The sequence below is a fragment of the Bos taurus genome, chromosome 23, assembly GCF_002263795.3.
Source record: "Bos taurus isolate L1 Dominette 01449 registration number 42190680 breed Hereford chromosome 23, ARS-UCD2.0, whole genome shotgun sequence".
Taxonomy (NCBI): Eukaryota; Metazoa; Chordata; class Mammalia; order Artiodactyla; family Bovidae; genus Bos; species Bos taurus.
The window spans coordinates 49,943,694-49,961,106 of NC_037350.1; the positions used below are offsets into that span (position 1 = coordinate 49,943,694).

The 17,413-nt window shown below is 49.1% G+C and overlaps 1 pseudogene; it reads right to left on the bottom strand.

The window, feature by feature from the left end:
* Positions 1–887: 887 nt before the first annotated feature.
* LOC100296434 (adenosine 5'-monophosphoramidase HINT1-like) lies at positions 888–1,299 on the bottom strand (annotated as a pseudogene).
* Positions 1,300–17,413: the final 16,114 nt, after the last annotated feature.

Consider the following 17,413-nt stretch of genomic DNA (forward strand, 5'->3'; position numbering starts at 1 on the left):
TCGCTTCGGTCGTGTCCACTCTGTGCGACTCCATAGACGGCAGCCCACCAGGCTCCCCCGTCCCTGGGATTCTCCAGGCAAGAACACTGGAGTGGGTTGCCATTTCCTTCTCCAATGCATGAAAGTGAAAAGTGAAAGTGAGGTTGCTCAGTTGTGTCTGACTCTTGGCGACCCCATGGACTGCGGCCTACTGGGCTCCTTCGTCCATGGGATTTTCCAGGCAAGAGTACTGGAATGAGTTGCCATTGCCTTCTCCGAGAAACACTGTGGACCCTCCTAATTGGGCAGAAAGAGCTAGTGAGTTGTTCTCCCTTTCAAAGGAGAGAAAGAGGGGAATGGAAAGGGGCCAGAGCCACACTGGGAAGAAGTGAGCTATGTTCACAGAGGCAGGGACAACTCCAGAAATAACTTCTGAAGTGGAAATTTCATGACTGCCACCCTCACAATGGGTTTCTCAGGTGGCTCAGTGGTGAAGAATCCACCTGCAATGCACAGACGTGGGTTCTATCCCTGGGTTGGGAAGATCTCCTGGAGGAGGGCATGGCAACCCACTCCAGTATTCTTGCCTGGAGAATCCCATGGACAGAGGAGCCTGGCAGGTACACTCTTGGGGTGGCAAAGAGTTGGACATGACTGAGAGACTAACACCCACTTTTTTCACAATACTTACTGGGACTGAAAATCCACCATCAGGGTATTACAGAGCAGACAACTATGCTTGAGGGAAAATTAAAGCTTCATAAACAGGAAAAGTATTTTTAAATGAGTTTTTTTTTTCAGACCGTGCAGCAATGTCTTTTATTATGTATGGTATTTAAAATTATTTGTGCAATTTCTCCATACACAGGCCCAACAAAGTATTATTTAGCAGATTGGAAGCTTCAAACCTGATCACTGCAAAGAAAAGGGAAAATTATTCCTACAACATGCTTCACCAGGAGGCCAAGTCTTCTGCTGACCTCCAAGAACGTGGAGAGGAACATGCCGGACAGGCTGTCCACCAGCCGAGCCTGCGTTCACCACCCTACTTCAGGCCCAGGACAGCAGCACACTTCCAGCCAACGATAATCAAATGTCCAAGAAGACGTTCATCTTCATCTTCTGTTGCAGAAATCTGGAATTTGTGTTTTGTGAATATAACCAGAAAATGTGTGGGTGCTTGAGGAGAAATGTCAGGGAAAACAAGACCCTGCTCCTCCTCATACACGACTTGGCTGGGATTTCCTCGCGGATGATCTTTCCAGAGAGCATGTCACCACCTGGCCAGGCAGCCTGAGCCTTGGTGAACTCACCTGCCATCTCGGCCTCCCTCCTGTCTGCCAGCCAGGGGAAAGTTCGGGGAGGAAAGAGGAATAAGTGAGATATTTTTAATAAAAATTAGGTGCTGCTGACTCGTCGTCGATCTAACTTATTTGCTTCCCTGGTGGCTCAGTGGTGAAGAATCCGCCTGCCGGTGTCGGAGACTCAGGTTCAGTCCCTGGGTTGGGAAGATGCCCTGGAGAAGGAAATGGCAACCCACTCCAGTATTCTTGCCTGGGAAGTCTCATGGACAGAGGAACCTGGCGGGCTATAATCATGGGGTTGCAAAGAGTCAGACATGACCTAAGACTGAACAATAACGACGACTCGCTTACTTGCTCCTGTGACACACTTGATGTTTTCAAAGCTGCTCACGCCGATGCCCGGTGCTGCCCGCGGCTGCCCTGGCATCGCTGCTGGACCCCATGCAAAGGGGCAAGGGCCCTCCAGTGCCCTTGGCAACAGAGCCTAGATGGGGGTCCAGGCTGCCTGGGATACACCCCTGGGACAGCGTGAGTTTCCCCTGCCCATCTCCAATAGACCGGACAGAAAGCAGCCTCTGGGCGGCCACCTGCAAATGACCCTGGTGACCTGGTGATCCCTGCCACCTGTCATCCACCTGCTGGAGACCGAGGTCTGCTCTTGTGGTTGTTGGCAAAGCAGGAACCCAGCAGGTAGGCTCCCCCAGCCTCCCAGCCTCACACCCACACGCCCTCTCTGCTCCTGAGGACCCCTCAGCCTCACCAGACTATTCCCCCAGGGGTCAGCATAGCCGGGGCACGGGAATCCAAGGAGGGCCCCACAGTCTAGGGAGGGAGGCAGGGCTGGCCCCCAGAGGACCCCGCTGTGCAGGGACCGTCACCTCGTGCGGTCTCCTTGCCTGCGGGTGGCCCTGCTGCCAGCACTGTCTCAGGGAGCCCGTGGCAGAATCAGGCTAGTCCCTGACCCCACAGGAAAACCTAGACAAGAGGGAGACACAGAGAGACAGCGAGAGGGAAGGGCAGGGACAGAGGGAGAAAGGGGGACTGAAGAAGAATCAAGAGAGCGGGAAAGAGGAGATTGAAGAGATTGCTTTCCCACGTTTTCTCTCTGGTGGCTTGAAAGTTCCTTTAAAATGATTCATCTGCCTCTCCTGCCAGAGAGCAGCTGCCAGGATGGGGCAGCCACCGCCTCTAGATGTCAGGAGGGAAAGCGGGCCCTGGGCTCGGCCAGCCCTGCAGGCCCTGGTCGCGGGTGGGAGGACTCGATGCGTGGGGCTCACGGTCTGCTGAATAACCACTTCCGGTCGGCAGGTGACCGGCAGGACCTCAGTCCCAGCACACAGTCAGGAAGGGGAGAGGGAGGCAGTCTCCCCGCAGAGGCAGACCCAGACCCAGAGTCCCCGGTGGGACTCACACAGCCCCTCCCTGGGGTCCCGGATCCAGAGCCCACAGCCGGCTTGCAGGATGGTGACCGAGGCCTTGGAAAGGAAGCGGTTCCCCCACTAAGAGCCAACAGTGGAGGGAAAGGTCCTCGAACTGGACCGAGTCTCGAACTAGACAGACTTGGCAGGCTTGACCGTTCACACGTCCTCTTGGCAAGTGACCTCATGTGACAAGTCCCCGGCCTCTGTGACCTCTGGGTGGAGAATGGGTGGGGTGTTTAGGGTTTTGCTGGTTCTCTCTCTATGGGTGAGTTTAAAACCTAAGTAAGAATTAAGACTTTAGCAGGGGAAAGTAGGGTCCATTTTATCTTTTATCTTTTTTTGTCTGGGTCACCGGCTTTCTAATAGGGGAACTTCATGGGTGGGATGGCTTGGCTTTTTTGCTAGCTAGCTGTGAAGCTGGGAGGTTGTTTATTCGAGATAGGTGGCTTTGAAGTGGCAGCCTCAACAGTCAAAAGCTTAACCAGGCACTTACATTGTAACTAGAAAAGCCACGTGTCAGGCTGTCTACACTGCAAAAAGCCACGTGTCAGGCTGTCTACACTGCAAGGGCATCTGGGAGCAGCTGCCCCCACTGGACCCTCAGATGACAAGTTACCTATAAGAACTGCGAGGCTCTCAAGGAGAAGACTCCTGAGAGTCCCTTGGACTGCAAAAAGATCAAACCAATCAATCCTAAAGGAAATCAGTCCTGAATATTCATTGGAGGGACTGATGCCAAAGCTGAAGCTCCTGATATGAAGAACTGACTCATTGCAAAAGACCCCAGTGCTGTGAAAGATTGAGGGCAGGAAGAGAAGGGTACAACAGAGAATGAGATGGTTGGATGGCATCACCGACTCAATGGACAAGAGTTTGAGTAAGCTCCAGGAGTTGGTGGTGGACAGAGAAGCCTGGCGTGTTGCGGTCCATGGAGTCTCAAAGAGTCAGACACGACTGAGCCACTGAACAACGACAAAGCCAGAACACCACCCCCGACCCCCACCCCCACCCCACCCCGGCTCATCTGCCCTGAATTCCTGACCCACAAGAACTCTGTGAGATAATCAATAGCTATTGTTATTGGAAGTTGCTGCACTTTGGCCCAAGGAAAGCAGAGGCTGGAGGCTGAGGTTGGGATCCCAGGAGCCCGGTGCCCCCACCCCAGGGCCCTCGGCCGCCAGAGCTTCGGGACTGGAGGCCTGTAAGCTTCAAAAGCAGGTAAGAGGGGTACACATTTTGTAAGTTGGGACGTTGGACAAATTGGCCTTTATGGAAATGATCCTTAGATGAAATGACTTTCAGCGAATGATTTTCTGTGAACAGCCTAGAGCTGGGGTCCCTGGTGCGACGACACTTCGGGATCTTAGAACCAGGGCTTCAGAAAGCCTTTCCACCAACACATGTGAAGGTGGGGTTGGTATGGGTAAGCAGGAAGGTGGTAAGTAGCTGAGCTGCAGGTTCGGGAGACAAACCACCTCCCTCTCTGTCTCTCCCCCTCTCCTGTCCCTCCTCTTCCTCATCCTCCTCCTCTCCGTGTGTGTGTCTCTCCGTGTATCTGGGTGGTTGTGAAACAAATGTAATCAATTCCCTACCCAGAGGTGACAGCACTTCTGCTTTCTGGTAATCTGTGATTAGTTTGGGTATAAATTCACCTCTACAGGATGTTGGTAAGAGTGGAATTTACAGGTAGAATGAAAAGAACTCATATATAACATCTCCACAGGTACTTAGAAGATGACAATACCAGTCTCCCAAAGCCCTGGGTGCCTTCTCCCCGCTATGAGTACATACGATGGCCAGCTGCAAGAGGTCCCTGAGAAGTAGAGTTTGAAAACTCCCGTTTCACCCACTGAAGGCGGGGTGGGCCTCCGCCCTCAATCCTGTGGTTGCCATGTGAGGCTGCTCGGGGGAGGTGGGGGCTGTGTCCCATCTCTAAAGACGCCACGGTGAGTGTGAGAGGCTGGCAGCCAGCAGTAGGCTGCCCTGTGGGCCCGGGGGTCTGGGAGGACGGGCAGCGAGCTAAGAGCACGTCAGAGGAGGAGGAATGTCCGAGAGTGCAGGGGCCAGCTCTGCCAAGTCCTCTGAAAGCACTGGCTGGGCCGGGGCCTGAGGGCGGCCTGGCAGCTCTCGCAGACTTCGCTTTGCACACTCTCTCTGTTTCCTCCATCCCGAGGGCTCAGGGGCCCAGGGGTCCTGTCCTCCCCGCCCGGCGCCCAGCCTGGAGCTGGCACGAGGGAGGGACTCAGCAGGTGAGTGCTGAGTGGGTCAGAGGCATTCAGGCACAGGTCCAGGCCAGGCTGGGGTGACGGCCAGGGACCACGGTGCTGGGGGGTGGCTCCAAGAGATGAGCCCTGTGGATGCGCCAGGCCCAGGGCAGGTTTCAGATCCACAGCTGCCTCTGTGCTGCGTCAGATGGGGGCCTCCCAGGGGTCCCCGGGGCCTGGGGGAGGGAAGCCCTGCATCCTGAAATGCCCGGGACCCCTGCCTCCAACACACTTCCAGTAAGATGCTCCCAGGACTTTCCTCCCTGGCACCCAAATAAAGGAGGTGTCTGTGCTGCAGAATGCACGCCTGGGGTCTGTGAACCAGCCAGTCAAGATGCCACTGAGGGGTGCCCAGCAGCTGGCGGTGCCCCCCTCCTGGACTGAGGACCGGACACGGGGAGAGGACACACGGAAGGAAAGACGGCAGACGGGGCGCTGGTCCACTCGCTCCCCTCCCGCCCGCCACCCCTCCTCCGCCTCACTACCCCTCCCTTCCCTGTCCCCTTGCTTCCTGCCTGCCGGCCTTCTCTCTCCTCTCAGGAGAAGCTTCACGTCTAGTCATTTCCCTCATATTCTATATATATATATATATATATATATATATATATATAATGTGTGTGTATATGTATACATATTATATATTACATATTACACACATATTACAAGGTATAATAACTTTCTTTCATTAAATACACAGATCTGTAGAGTTTGATGAGTTCTTGATGTATGTATCAATATTAGCATGGTCATCCCAGTCATCTTCATCTCCCCAGAAAGTTCCTTCCTGCCCCTTCTAGTCAATCCCCACCTTCTAGAGGCACCAGCATTGAGATTTCTACTCTCCACTTCCGTCTCCTCTTCTGCAGGTGGATGGCAACCCACTCCAGTATTCTTGCCTGGAAAATGCCATGGACAGAGGAGCCTGGCAGGCTACAGTCCATGCGGTCGCACACGACTCAGTGACTAAACCACCACCCCGCTCTGCAGGTGGAACCACATCGCGTCTGGTCTGCTACATCCAATGCCTTCACGCAGCGCCGTGTCTGTAGAGGCACCCCTGCAGTTTACTCCCTCGTCTTGCTGTACCCATCACACAAGCGCGTGGACTCTTCTGTCCTTTGGCAAACATTTGTATTCAATCCACATCACTCCACCAACTATTATTAACAAAGCTGCTATGAGAGTTTGTGCACAACTCTTTATATGGACTTAGGTTCTCGGGTCTTTGGGATAAAAAACCCAGCGCTGGGATTGCTGGCTCATTGGAGAACTTATGTTGAACTTTATGAGAAATTGGGAAGCTGCTTCTAAGTCCGGTGCCACTGGAGCCCCCGGGAGGCCGATGGGTGTGCACTTCAGTCTTACTTGACATCCCCCGCGGGCTTATGATGTTGGGTGTTTTTTCCCATGCTTTTAGGTCATTTTCAAGTCTTCTTCTATAAAGAGTCCAGACCCTTTGCCCACTTTAAAAACTGGGTTCTTTATATTTTTTGAATATTTTTAGAAGTTCTATACATACTTTAGATCTCCAGGGGATGTTCCCAACTCAGGGATCAAACCCAGGTCTCCCGCATTGCAGGCGAATTCTTTACCAGCTGAGCCACAAGGGAAGCCCAAGAATACTGGAGTGGGTAGCCTATCCCTTCTCCAGGGGATCTTCCTGACCCAGAAATCAAACTGGGGTTGCCTGCATTGAAGTCAGATTCTTTACCAGCTGAGCTACCAGGGAAGCCCTAGTTTTTATTTTTTAAGAAGTTCTATACGTGTTTTAGATCTCTGTACTATAAATACTTTCTCCTACTCTGTAGCTCGCCTTTTCATTTTCCTAATGGTGTCTTTTGATAAGCAGACATTTCTACCTTTAATGAAGTCAATTATATAAGAATTTTTGTTTTGTTTTCTGGTTGATTTTTTGTTGTTGTTCAACCTAAGAAGTCGTTGCCTATATTCACCAAAGTTCAGGAAGGTATTCTCCTCTGTTTTATTCTAGAAGATTTATATTTTAAGCTTTTATGTTTAAATCTATGACTGTCTTTAGTTTTTACATGTAGTATGAGGTAAGGGTTGAGGTTCTTTTTTGTTTCCACACAGTTGTTCCAGCAGCATTGGTTGAAAAGACTTTCCCCCTCTGGACTTTTTCAATGCTTGTGCTTATAATTTATATTAATAGAATTGTGCTACACTTTTCATTGTTTCTCAATTTTTCTGAACATAATGTTTGTAAGACCCACCCATGTTGCTCTAGTCAGTCACTTAGTTATCATCCATTTATTCATTTAGCCATTCAATAAATGGCGAAGAAAACAGAAAATGTCTCTAGTCTCATGAAGTTTATAGTCTATAGAGGATATTGCCAAAGTAAATAAATATATATAGTCAATGATAAAGATGGAAGGAAAAGAAGAGTGAGATGAACAGAAAGAGGTTTTTTTTTCAATACTGAGTTATATTCGCAGTTTATATATTTTGAATATTAACCCCTTATTGGTCATATCATTAGCAAGTATTTCCGCCCATTTAGTAGACTGTGTTTTCATTTAGTCCATGATTTTCTTTGTTGTGCAAAAGCTTTTAAATTTTATTAGGTCCCATTTGCTTATTTTTGCTTTTGTTTCTTTTGCCTGAGAAGACAGGTCCCCCAAAAAATGATGCTGTAATTTATGTCAAAGAGTGTTCTACCTATGTTTTCTTCTAAGATAATCTTTTATTTTTAAATAGATTATTTCTGGTTGTTTTAGACTTTGTTTCGGATAATCCCAGTGTCTGAAGTCTTTGGAGTATAGATCAGTCTGGGGAGTTCCCTGGTAGTCCAGTGGTTAGGTCTCTGTGCTTTCACGGCTAAGGCCCTGGGTTCAATTCCTGGTCAGGAGACTAATATCCCACGTACTGCCAGGCACAGTCAAAAAAAAAGGATAATCAACACACACTGATTACTATTTTCTAAATACTTGCTAGCTTTTTTTTTTTTTTTTTTTGCATTTCTTCCATCTAATTTAGTATCAGAGTTCATGGCACATCCTAGTTCCTTCTGGTACAGAAGCACCTCAATTTTTGAAAACTTTTGCCTCCTTCAAGACTGCTTATCTGCTGCAATAATTACCAATAAACCTCTCAGCGTGAGGAATAGTGGGGCTGTACAGCTTTGAGATGAACAGAGGGTGGTTGGCTCCTCTCCATTCGTCTTGAGAATCTTCATTGCTACATAAACAGTGAGACACATTATCATGATTCATGTTCAAGTCGCTTCTTAGCTCAATACTGATTCCAGAGAAACTCTCCTGAAGAAATGGTTTTATTAGGGCTGAAAGGGGATAGCAAGAAAATGGCGAGAGCCCATGACAGTCTGGATGTGTATGTGAAAGTGAGCGAGAGACAGGAAGAGAGATATTGACGGAGCTCTGCGTGGATCTGAATGCTCTTCTGCAAACGGATCGCTGACACATTTAATTATGCTCGTCAGAGTTCACGTTAACCTGAGTTAGCAGGCACCAGACCCCAGGAGTAAATTCCAGATCTGTGTTTCGGGTACTTCCCATTTTAACATCCTAAAACATACAAGAATTAAATCAACACTTCCCTCGAGGGCTATTGAAAGGCTGAAGTTAGGGAGACACTCTAAATATATCTGAGCACAGATGGGATCATATTCCCAAACAAGTCTGGACATCTCTCCTCTCTGCCGAGTGGGAAGAAAATCCTCAGCATAAGAAAATAACTCTCAAGCTGGCACCTGGGCAGGTCTATGACTGCCAAGATGTCTCTAGGGAACCACTTTCCCTCCTGGGAGAGAAGTAGTGTCTAAACACTGGAGATGCGATCAGAGCTGATGAGATGGGGCTTGTCTGCTCCCAGCCCGGAGGAAACCAGAAACTTGGAGGTTACTTTCCCTCCAGGACTGCCTCGGTTCTCACTGTGTGCGGTTTATTTTTAAACACTGGTGTGAAATGTCCTACAGCCCAGCTGCTCACCATCATGACCAACGTAAGGTCGATTTTATACAGTTGATCGTCCTTGAAGAGGGCTTCGCTGGTGGCTCAGTGGTAAACAATCCACCTGGCAATGCAAGAGACACAGGTTCTATCTCTGATCCAGGAAGACCGCCTGGAGAAGGATATGACAATCCACTCCAGTATTCTTGTCTGGAGAACCTCATGGACAGAGGAGCCTGGGTGGCTACATTCCATGGGATTGAAAAGAGTCAGGCACAACTTACCAACTAAATAACAACTTCCTTGAAAAACCAGCGTTAAGTGACACAAAAGGCCAACTTTCCCCACTAATAAAGGTATTTGTCCTTGGAAAGCTGCCGTTGTCTGTGAAGCTTCTATTCCCCTGTTACACTAATGCAAACTTTGAACTTTGAAAATACTGGTGGATTTAATTTTTATACTCTTGGGACTCAGATTACAAGGTACAAGTATGAGTTAATGATGCCCATTAGCAGTGAACTGAGCGTAGATAAGTCAAATCCACTGAGAAGCCCCAGATTGCACTGAGCCTGGGTTTGGCCAAACACACTTTTCTTCATTGCGGTTTGAAATCTTGAAAATGGCCAGAGTTCACATTTCACCTGTGAAATGGTCAAAAGAAAGACTTGCAAATTAGAACGGTGAGGAAGGAGGGATCCAGCCCAGATCAGGGAGCCAGACTCCTGTGGCTTCAAATCCCAGTCTTGCCGCCAGCTTAGCCGAGCACATGGCTCAATCTCCTTGTCCTCTTTCAAAGAGGCGGGAACTTCACAAGATTGTTGTGAAAACTGGACAAATCACATATGGAGAGCGTCTTAGAAACGGCTGCCTTGCATCTGCCCTTAGCATCATCACGAATGCAGAAGCTCTTTTTTATTCATTGGCCCTCAACAAATTCCTGTGAAGCAAGGCTCAATGTACAGACGAGGATACTGAGGCTTAGAAGGGGTAAATAACGTGCTCAGGGTGACACAATCAGGAGGGAAGGACCAGGCCTGTTTGCAGCAAGTCCCATCGCAGCAGGGGCTCTTTGTTGATGTCAGTTGCTAGGTCGTGTCCGACTCTCTACTGGAAGGGGTTGCCGGGGTTCTGCTTGCCTTCTCCTCCGAGTGGAGCATTTATTTCTAGAGCTTTGGATGATCCCCTTTCTCTCCTTCCTTTCTCCCTTTCTCCTTTCTTCCCACAGAATATTCTTAGCATCTCCTGTGGCTAGCACACCCTCTTGGTCCTCAGGAAACAGTTGCACGTCTTTAACACGTGGCTGGAAGCTCTCAACTGGCTTTTCCTCAGGGCTGATTCAGTGCCCACCCCCTGCCCCGTGAGGTTCCGTCCCTGAACCAGCTGAAGCTCGGAAGTCACGAGTCCACTCATCGACCACAAATGGCCCCAAAATGAAGTCCCCCCAACTCCTGCATGTAAAAGCGGGCCTCCTGTCTTCCAGGAGACACGCCCCCACCCCCGCAGTTGGTTCACCCCTGAGTGCGTCGTTTCAGGGAGACACGAAACCCCGCAGCGTTGCCGGGGGCTCAAAGGTGCTGAGTGTTCCAGAATTCCCTCCGGGGGTGCTGATGTCTGTATCATTTTAGTCTTCTCGAGAAAAAGAATGCATTAAACGTGAGCCTGAAGGTGATTTTTGAAGATGTGTGTAACTGCTGCCTTGTCTATAGAAAAAAAAAAAGAAAAAGAAAGAATGGATAAACAGCAAGGTACTACTGTATAGCTCTGAGAACTATATTCAGTATCCTGTGATAAACCATGAGGGAAAAAAATATGTATATGCATAACTGAGTCACTCTGCCATATAGCAGGCCTTATCACAACATTGCAAATCAACTATACTTCAATTTTATTTATTTTTATTTATTTATTTATTTTAATTGGAGGCTAATTACTTTACAATATTGTAGTGGTTTTTGCCATACATTCACATGAATCAGCCATGGGTGTACCTGCGTCCCCCATCCTGAACCCCCCTCCCACCTCTCTCCCCATCCCACCCCTCAGGGTCATCCCAGTGCACCAGCCCTGAGCGCCCAATCTTAAAAAGATAGAGAAAGAAAGAAGAAGAATGTGGAAAGCAGCCCCTGAGCAGAATATGACTGGGGTGGATTCGTGTTCCTATCTGACCAGCAGGGCTCCCCCAGCACCCAGGCTGCCCAGAATCCCACGTGCAAGCCCTAGATGTCAGTATGCCTGAGTTAGATCCTGCTCACCCGGCTTGCTCTCACGTTGCCCGTGAACAGGTATGTGTGTGAGCACAAGGGCGTGTGAGCTTCCTCCCGGTGTGGGGGGCTGCAGAGACTGAACTTAGAATGTAAGTTCTCACAGGCTCCCACGGGCAGCAGGGCCGCCTGGACAGTTGCCATGCTGGACGTGAAGACCACGTTCCCAGCTGATGGGATGACTGTGCTGCTCTGGTGAGAATCCTGCCTTTCCGAGACCTTGAATAACAGCCACACATGCTGGCCGACTCAGGCCCGCCATGCCTGCCTCTCTGCCTCCAGCAGGGCCGAGGTGGCCCTGTGCTGAAGACTCCACCTGCGGTGCAGGAGACGCGGGTCAATCCCTGGGTCGGGAAGATCCCCTGGAGGAGGGCATGGCTACCCACTCCAGTATTCTGGCCTGGAGAATCCCATGGACAGGTTATAGTCAGGGGGTCACACAGAGTCGCATGACTTAGCAACCAAACATCAACAATACAACAACATGATCTGTACATGTGTTACTACAGAATTGTATACACCAAAAAAAAGGTTAATTTTATTGTATCATAATTAGAGGAAATCTAATCTTACAAATCCAGAAGCTTTGTGCACCTAGATTGTTTTGAAACTATTTTAATTCCTACCTCCACTTAAAGATGCTGAAAACGCATCTCAGGCAAGATTTATTCAAGAAAGATGACAAGCAACTCCAATCAGCAGACCATATAGAAAGAAAAGAACTTGGCCTTACACCAAAAGATTACTGAATGAATGCTCACATATTTTAAATTCAATTGGAGCATTATCATCTGTTATAATTCCTTACAAATTTTTCTTAACCGTTTAACTCAGGCTATGATCTAATTGGATAAGAATTTTATAAGAGAACTTTCATAGCATATATTTACTTTTAAAGTCTCTAATTCATAGTCTTTTCATGTGAAGTACTTTATTTTGGAATAAATTTTCTTAAGTGTATTTTGTTACACCTTACCTTTCATCTGAAGACCAGGAAATCTGGATTTTGGGTGTACACCATATGCCCTCAATACTAACCGAATCAGTGGGTAAGACATAATATTGCTCAAAAGTATGTGGTTGTGGGAGACGGGCGTGGACGGAGGACACGATGTTTGTTCCAGCTTACTGGCTTTGCTGTCGGGCAACAGGTCAAGACAACAATAAAAAGATTACTTCCTGATGCAAGTTCCCATTAGTCAGTCTCTGTTAGAAGGATAGCTCTCCACCCGCTTCCCATTAAATTATTACCTAGTCTTCACACACTTATTTTTTTTAATTTTTTTATATTTGTTTCTTTTTAATTGAAGGGTAATTGCTTTACAGAATTTTGTCGTTTTCTGTCAAACATCAACATGAATCAGGCATAGGTGTACATATGTCCCCTCCCTCTTGAACCCCTCTCCCATCTCCCTCCCCAACCCCCCTTTCTAGGTTGATACAGAGCCCCTGTTTGGGTTCCCTGAGACATACCGCAAAGCCCCGTTGGCTGTCTGTTTTACATGCGGTAAAGTAAGTTTCCACGTTACTCTCTCCACACGTCTCACCCTCTCCTCCCCTCACCCGTGTCCGTAAGTCTGTTTTCTATGTCTGCTTCTCCATGCTGCCCTGCAAATAAGTTCTTCTTTCTAGATTCCATATATATGGTACCATCTTTCTAGATTCTATATGTATGCGTTAGCATACAATAGTTTTCTCTTTCTGAGTTATTTCACTCTGTAAAATAGGCTCTAGGTTCATCCACCTCATTAGAACTGACTCAAATCCATGCATTTAAATTATTGTCACAAATGTAGTTTTTTGTTTTTTTGTTTAGAAACCCTAGGCTGAACTAAAAGGAAGGAAAATCTTTAAATGCCTCAAAGGTGGAGAGGATAAAATCACTTTTAGTCTTGTTCAAAGTCTTGTCCACTCCACGCAGCCATCCGAGGGTACCAGGTCATCTTTGCTGTGGCCGTTACAACCGAGAGGCCCAGAGAAGGGTCTCCCTACAGAAATGTCTTCCCAGCACTTCTTAGGGAATGCATACATTTTAATGAGTCCTGGCTTAAAGCTCAACATTCAGAAAATGAAGATCATGGCATCCGGTCCCATCACTTTATGGGAAATAGATGGGGAAACAGTGGAAACAGTTTTAAATTCAGACTTTAAAATCAGACTTTATTTTGGGGGGCTCCAAAATCACTGCAGATGGTGACTGCAGCCATGAAATTAAAAGATGCTTACTCCATGGAAGGAAAGTTATGACCAACCAAGATAGCATATTAAAAAGCAGAGACATTACTTTGCCATCAAAGGTCCGTCTAGTCAAGGCTATGGTTTTTCCTGTGGTCATGTATGGATGTGAGAGTTGGACTCTGAGGAAGGCTGAGCGCCGAAGAATTGATGCTTTTGAACTGTGGTGTTGGAGAAGACTCTTGAGAGTCCCTTGGACTGCAAGGAGAGCCAACCAGTCCATTCTGAAGGAGATCAGCCCTGGGATTTCTTTGGAGGGAATGATGCTGAAGCTGAAACTCCAGTACTTTGGCCACCTCATGCGAAGAGTTGATTCATTGGAAAAGACTCTGATGCTGGGAGGGATTGGGGGCAGGAGGAGAAGGGGACGACAGAGGATGAGATGGCTGGATGGCGTCACTGACTCGAGGGACGTGAGTCTGAGTGAACTCGGGGAGTTGGTGATGGACAGGGAGGCCTCGTGTGCTGAGATTCATGGAGTTGCAAAGAGTCGGACACAACTGAGGGACTGAACTGAACTGAGAAAAATTAATCAAGAAACTGGGAAAACTGGAACAAGTATTATAATTCTCCTGCAATGACTAAAGCTTAACGACATATGTAGAGAGGAAAAAAAGTAAAAAAAAAAAAAATCTACGTAGAAGTGTTGCTTGTTCCAGGCACACGCTGGCGTCAGGCAAGAGCCGTGTGGGGATGGCAAGGTGAAGGCCGACGCTTCCGGGAACCGGGCAGGAACTTCCGCAGGGCGGTCATCACGGCCCGTGTCAGCTGCGGACTGTGGGCGTGCACATGCTCAGGGCTTGTCTGCGCCAAGGGCTAGTCACTCCTGCAAATAAAGTAAATATCGATAGATTTGTATGCTTTGTCTTCTATACAAATCCCAGGAAATGTGTTCCAAAAAATAGTGAGTGTTAGAAGCAAAATTAGTTCTCTAACTGGCAATTTCAAAAGTGATTCTGTATGGTGTTATTAACCTTGCTAGAGATCCAAGCGTTGTATTATTCAAACACTCCCCCCCCCCCATATTTGCTGGTGTTTTCCCGTGTGTGAGTGTTCTCTACGGCTGCTCTAATAAAGTAGTCACGGCTACATCTCAGCTAGCCTCCCCTTCCCTACTGCCGATGATTTTGGTTTTCCTCATCTTTCGATCCAAGGCTCGATGCCAGGAGCGAGCTGAAAACTGCTGAGGGCGCCTCCTGTTCCGATCAGAACCCCAGAACCGAGGCGCGGGGCTCCATGGTGACAGCAGACTCACTCATCTGCCAGGTCAGGTTTCCGATCTGCTCTCAGGGTGTCCTGAACCCACGGTTCCTGTTTGCTTCTACACGGGGCAGTGGCCTTAATCAAGGGAGCCCCCAGATAAAGCAGAGTCACCGGAGGGAGACAGAAGAGAAGGGAAGAAAGGATGGGGAAGAAAGCGAAGATGAAAAAGAGCAGGATGACCACGTGCAGATCCTCCCAGAACGTCTTCTGGGGAGTGACTGATAAACAGCCAACTCCTCATCTGTTTGCTCGGAGAAGGCAATGGCACCCCACTCCAGTACTCTTGCCTGGAAAATCCCATGGACAGAGGAGCCTGGTAGTCTGCGGTCCATGGGGTCTCTAGGAGTCGGATACAACTGAGCGACTTCACTTTGACTTTTCACTTGCATGCCTTGGAGAAGGAAATGGCAACCCACTCCAGTGTTCTTGCCTGGAGAATCCCAGGGACGAGGGAGCCTGGTGGGCTGCCATCTGTGGGGTCGCACAGGGTTGGACACGACTGAAGCGACTTAGCAGCAGCAGCAGCGTCTGTTTGCTTCGTTTGTTTAGCCCTTCACCCAAAGACACTCTTCTCAAAGCTATTACTCTCTTGTTTCTGTGTAGTTGCTCAGTCATGTCTGACTCTTTGTGACCCCGTGGACTCTAGCCCGCCAGGCTCCTCTGTCCATGGGATTTCCCAGGCAAGAATACTGGAGGGGGTTGCCATTTCCTCCTCCAGGGGATCTTCCCTGCTCAGGAATCAAACCCACATCTCCTGCATTGCAAGCAGATTCTTTACTGCTGAGCCACCAGGGAAGACCATTACTCTCTTAATGTTTTCAAATTTAATTATGAAGAAAAGATCATGAACACTCTGGTAATTTTAAAGTATTTCATGTGTATAAAGATCAGTGGAGGGAGAAAGGTCCAAGAGGGAGGGGATACATGTATACCTAAGGCTGATTCATGTTGAGGTTTGACAGAAAACAACAACATTCTGTAAGCAATTATCCTACAATTAAAAAATAAATAAAAAGGAAATAGAAAAAACAATGGAACACCAGACCCAACAGAGAGAATCTGCTTTAGAATCAGAGCTGGAGACTATCAGTGATACCTGAGGCCAAAAGGCTTCTCTCTGGTCCAGCGTTTTCCCACCTATGGTCCACAGACCGTCAGCACCATCACCACGGGGACCTTTGAAACCAGAACTTCTGGGCATTGCCAGGAGGTCCTTGTTTTTCACGTGTTAGCCGGGTGAGTCTTCCGAACTTTGCTGTTTGAGAGCCAAGCCACTGATCTGGCCTGGGCCCCATGCTGTATATCAGACGAGGAAGATTAGTCGTGTCTCGGGGATCATCCAGCCGGTGGGCAGCAGAGAGGACTCAGAATCTCCAGCCCGGGCCTTCGTCTGTGGTCAGCATCAGACCCAGAGCTTCCTATGGGGCCCACTCCGAGCAAAGGCACATTCCCGCAGCCCTGCGCACGGACGCCTCCTCTCTCCATTCCCACACCCCCAGGACCGCAGCCCTGCGCACGGACGCCTCCTCTCTCCATTCCCACACCCCCAGGACTGCTCCCGTCCGGCCAGCATTCACACACAGGAACCAGGCTCCCAGCAGGTCCCCAGCTAGAAGCGATAGGGGCTTTGAAAATGTGCTCCCTGTGTGGCCCTTAATGACTAGGACACCCGAGTGGGGTGGGGAGACGCGGTGGCCGTGGGGAAACACGCTTGGAGGCCTGTGGTCAGCCCAGGGACACAGCGCCTTTGAGGGGGCAGAGACCCTACGTGTTCAAAATAGCATGCACTGCATCCTTTAGTTAGGATTTTTTTTTTTTGCAAATTTATTGCCAGTGTCCACAGTCTGCCTGGAACATCACTTGTGTCGGAGAAGTTCAGGCTGTCCTGAGTTCGGGTGAGGCATCCTCTGGAGTCAGTAGAAGCTGCCCAGGATGGGAAGGCTGCTTGGTCAGAGCAGTCAGCAGAAGCCCCACTGCCCTTCAGAGAGCAAGGCACCTTCTTCTCCAGAACCGAGAGTCAAGTCTACTGAGCAAGAAGTCCCAGGTAGGGAGCATCGCAGCTTCAACGTGAGGGGCCCAGGGGGAAGGAAAGCGTTATTACTCAGAATAACTTTCCGTCTTAACCGGGACTCTGAATGTAAGGGATGGCGGACTTGAGAGGCGTCCCCTCCGGGAGCCAAGCCGTCCCTAGGTCCAGAAGAGTCGGGGGCACTGCCCACAATGCCACTGTCCCCTCCTTCCCTGCGACCAGTGCGGACAGGCCAGTCCACCAGGGCCCTTGGGAGGGGAGGCAGCGAGGCCGCCCATCTGTTTAGTTGTGATAAAATGACGAGGGAGGGGAAGGTCCCCATGGAAACCACCGAGCCTGCGCACAGTAGGGACACACGCGTGGCCCAGGGAGGCCTCCAGGCCAAGCGTCGCTCACTTTCTTCCTGGGCATGACTGACTCTTGCTGATGCCCCATCAGCTGGGTGACGGGACCTGGAGGCTGGCCGTGGGGGCACTCGAGCTGAGTTGTGGGATTGGAGGGTGATGTTATTCCTGGGAATTTCTATCATATTTTAGGCTCAGGGGCCTGGAGATTACTAGGCCAGCACAGTTTCAAATACTGGGGAAGACTGCCTCACATGTCAAAGGCTTCAGTCCAAAATACTTCCAGACTTCTATGCAAGCTGCCAAACAATTGCGGGAGGAACCATCACTGAAGAGGATGGGTTTATCTGACAAGCATCCCTGGTGGCTCAGATGGTAAAGAAT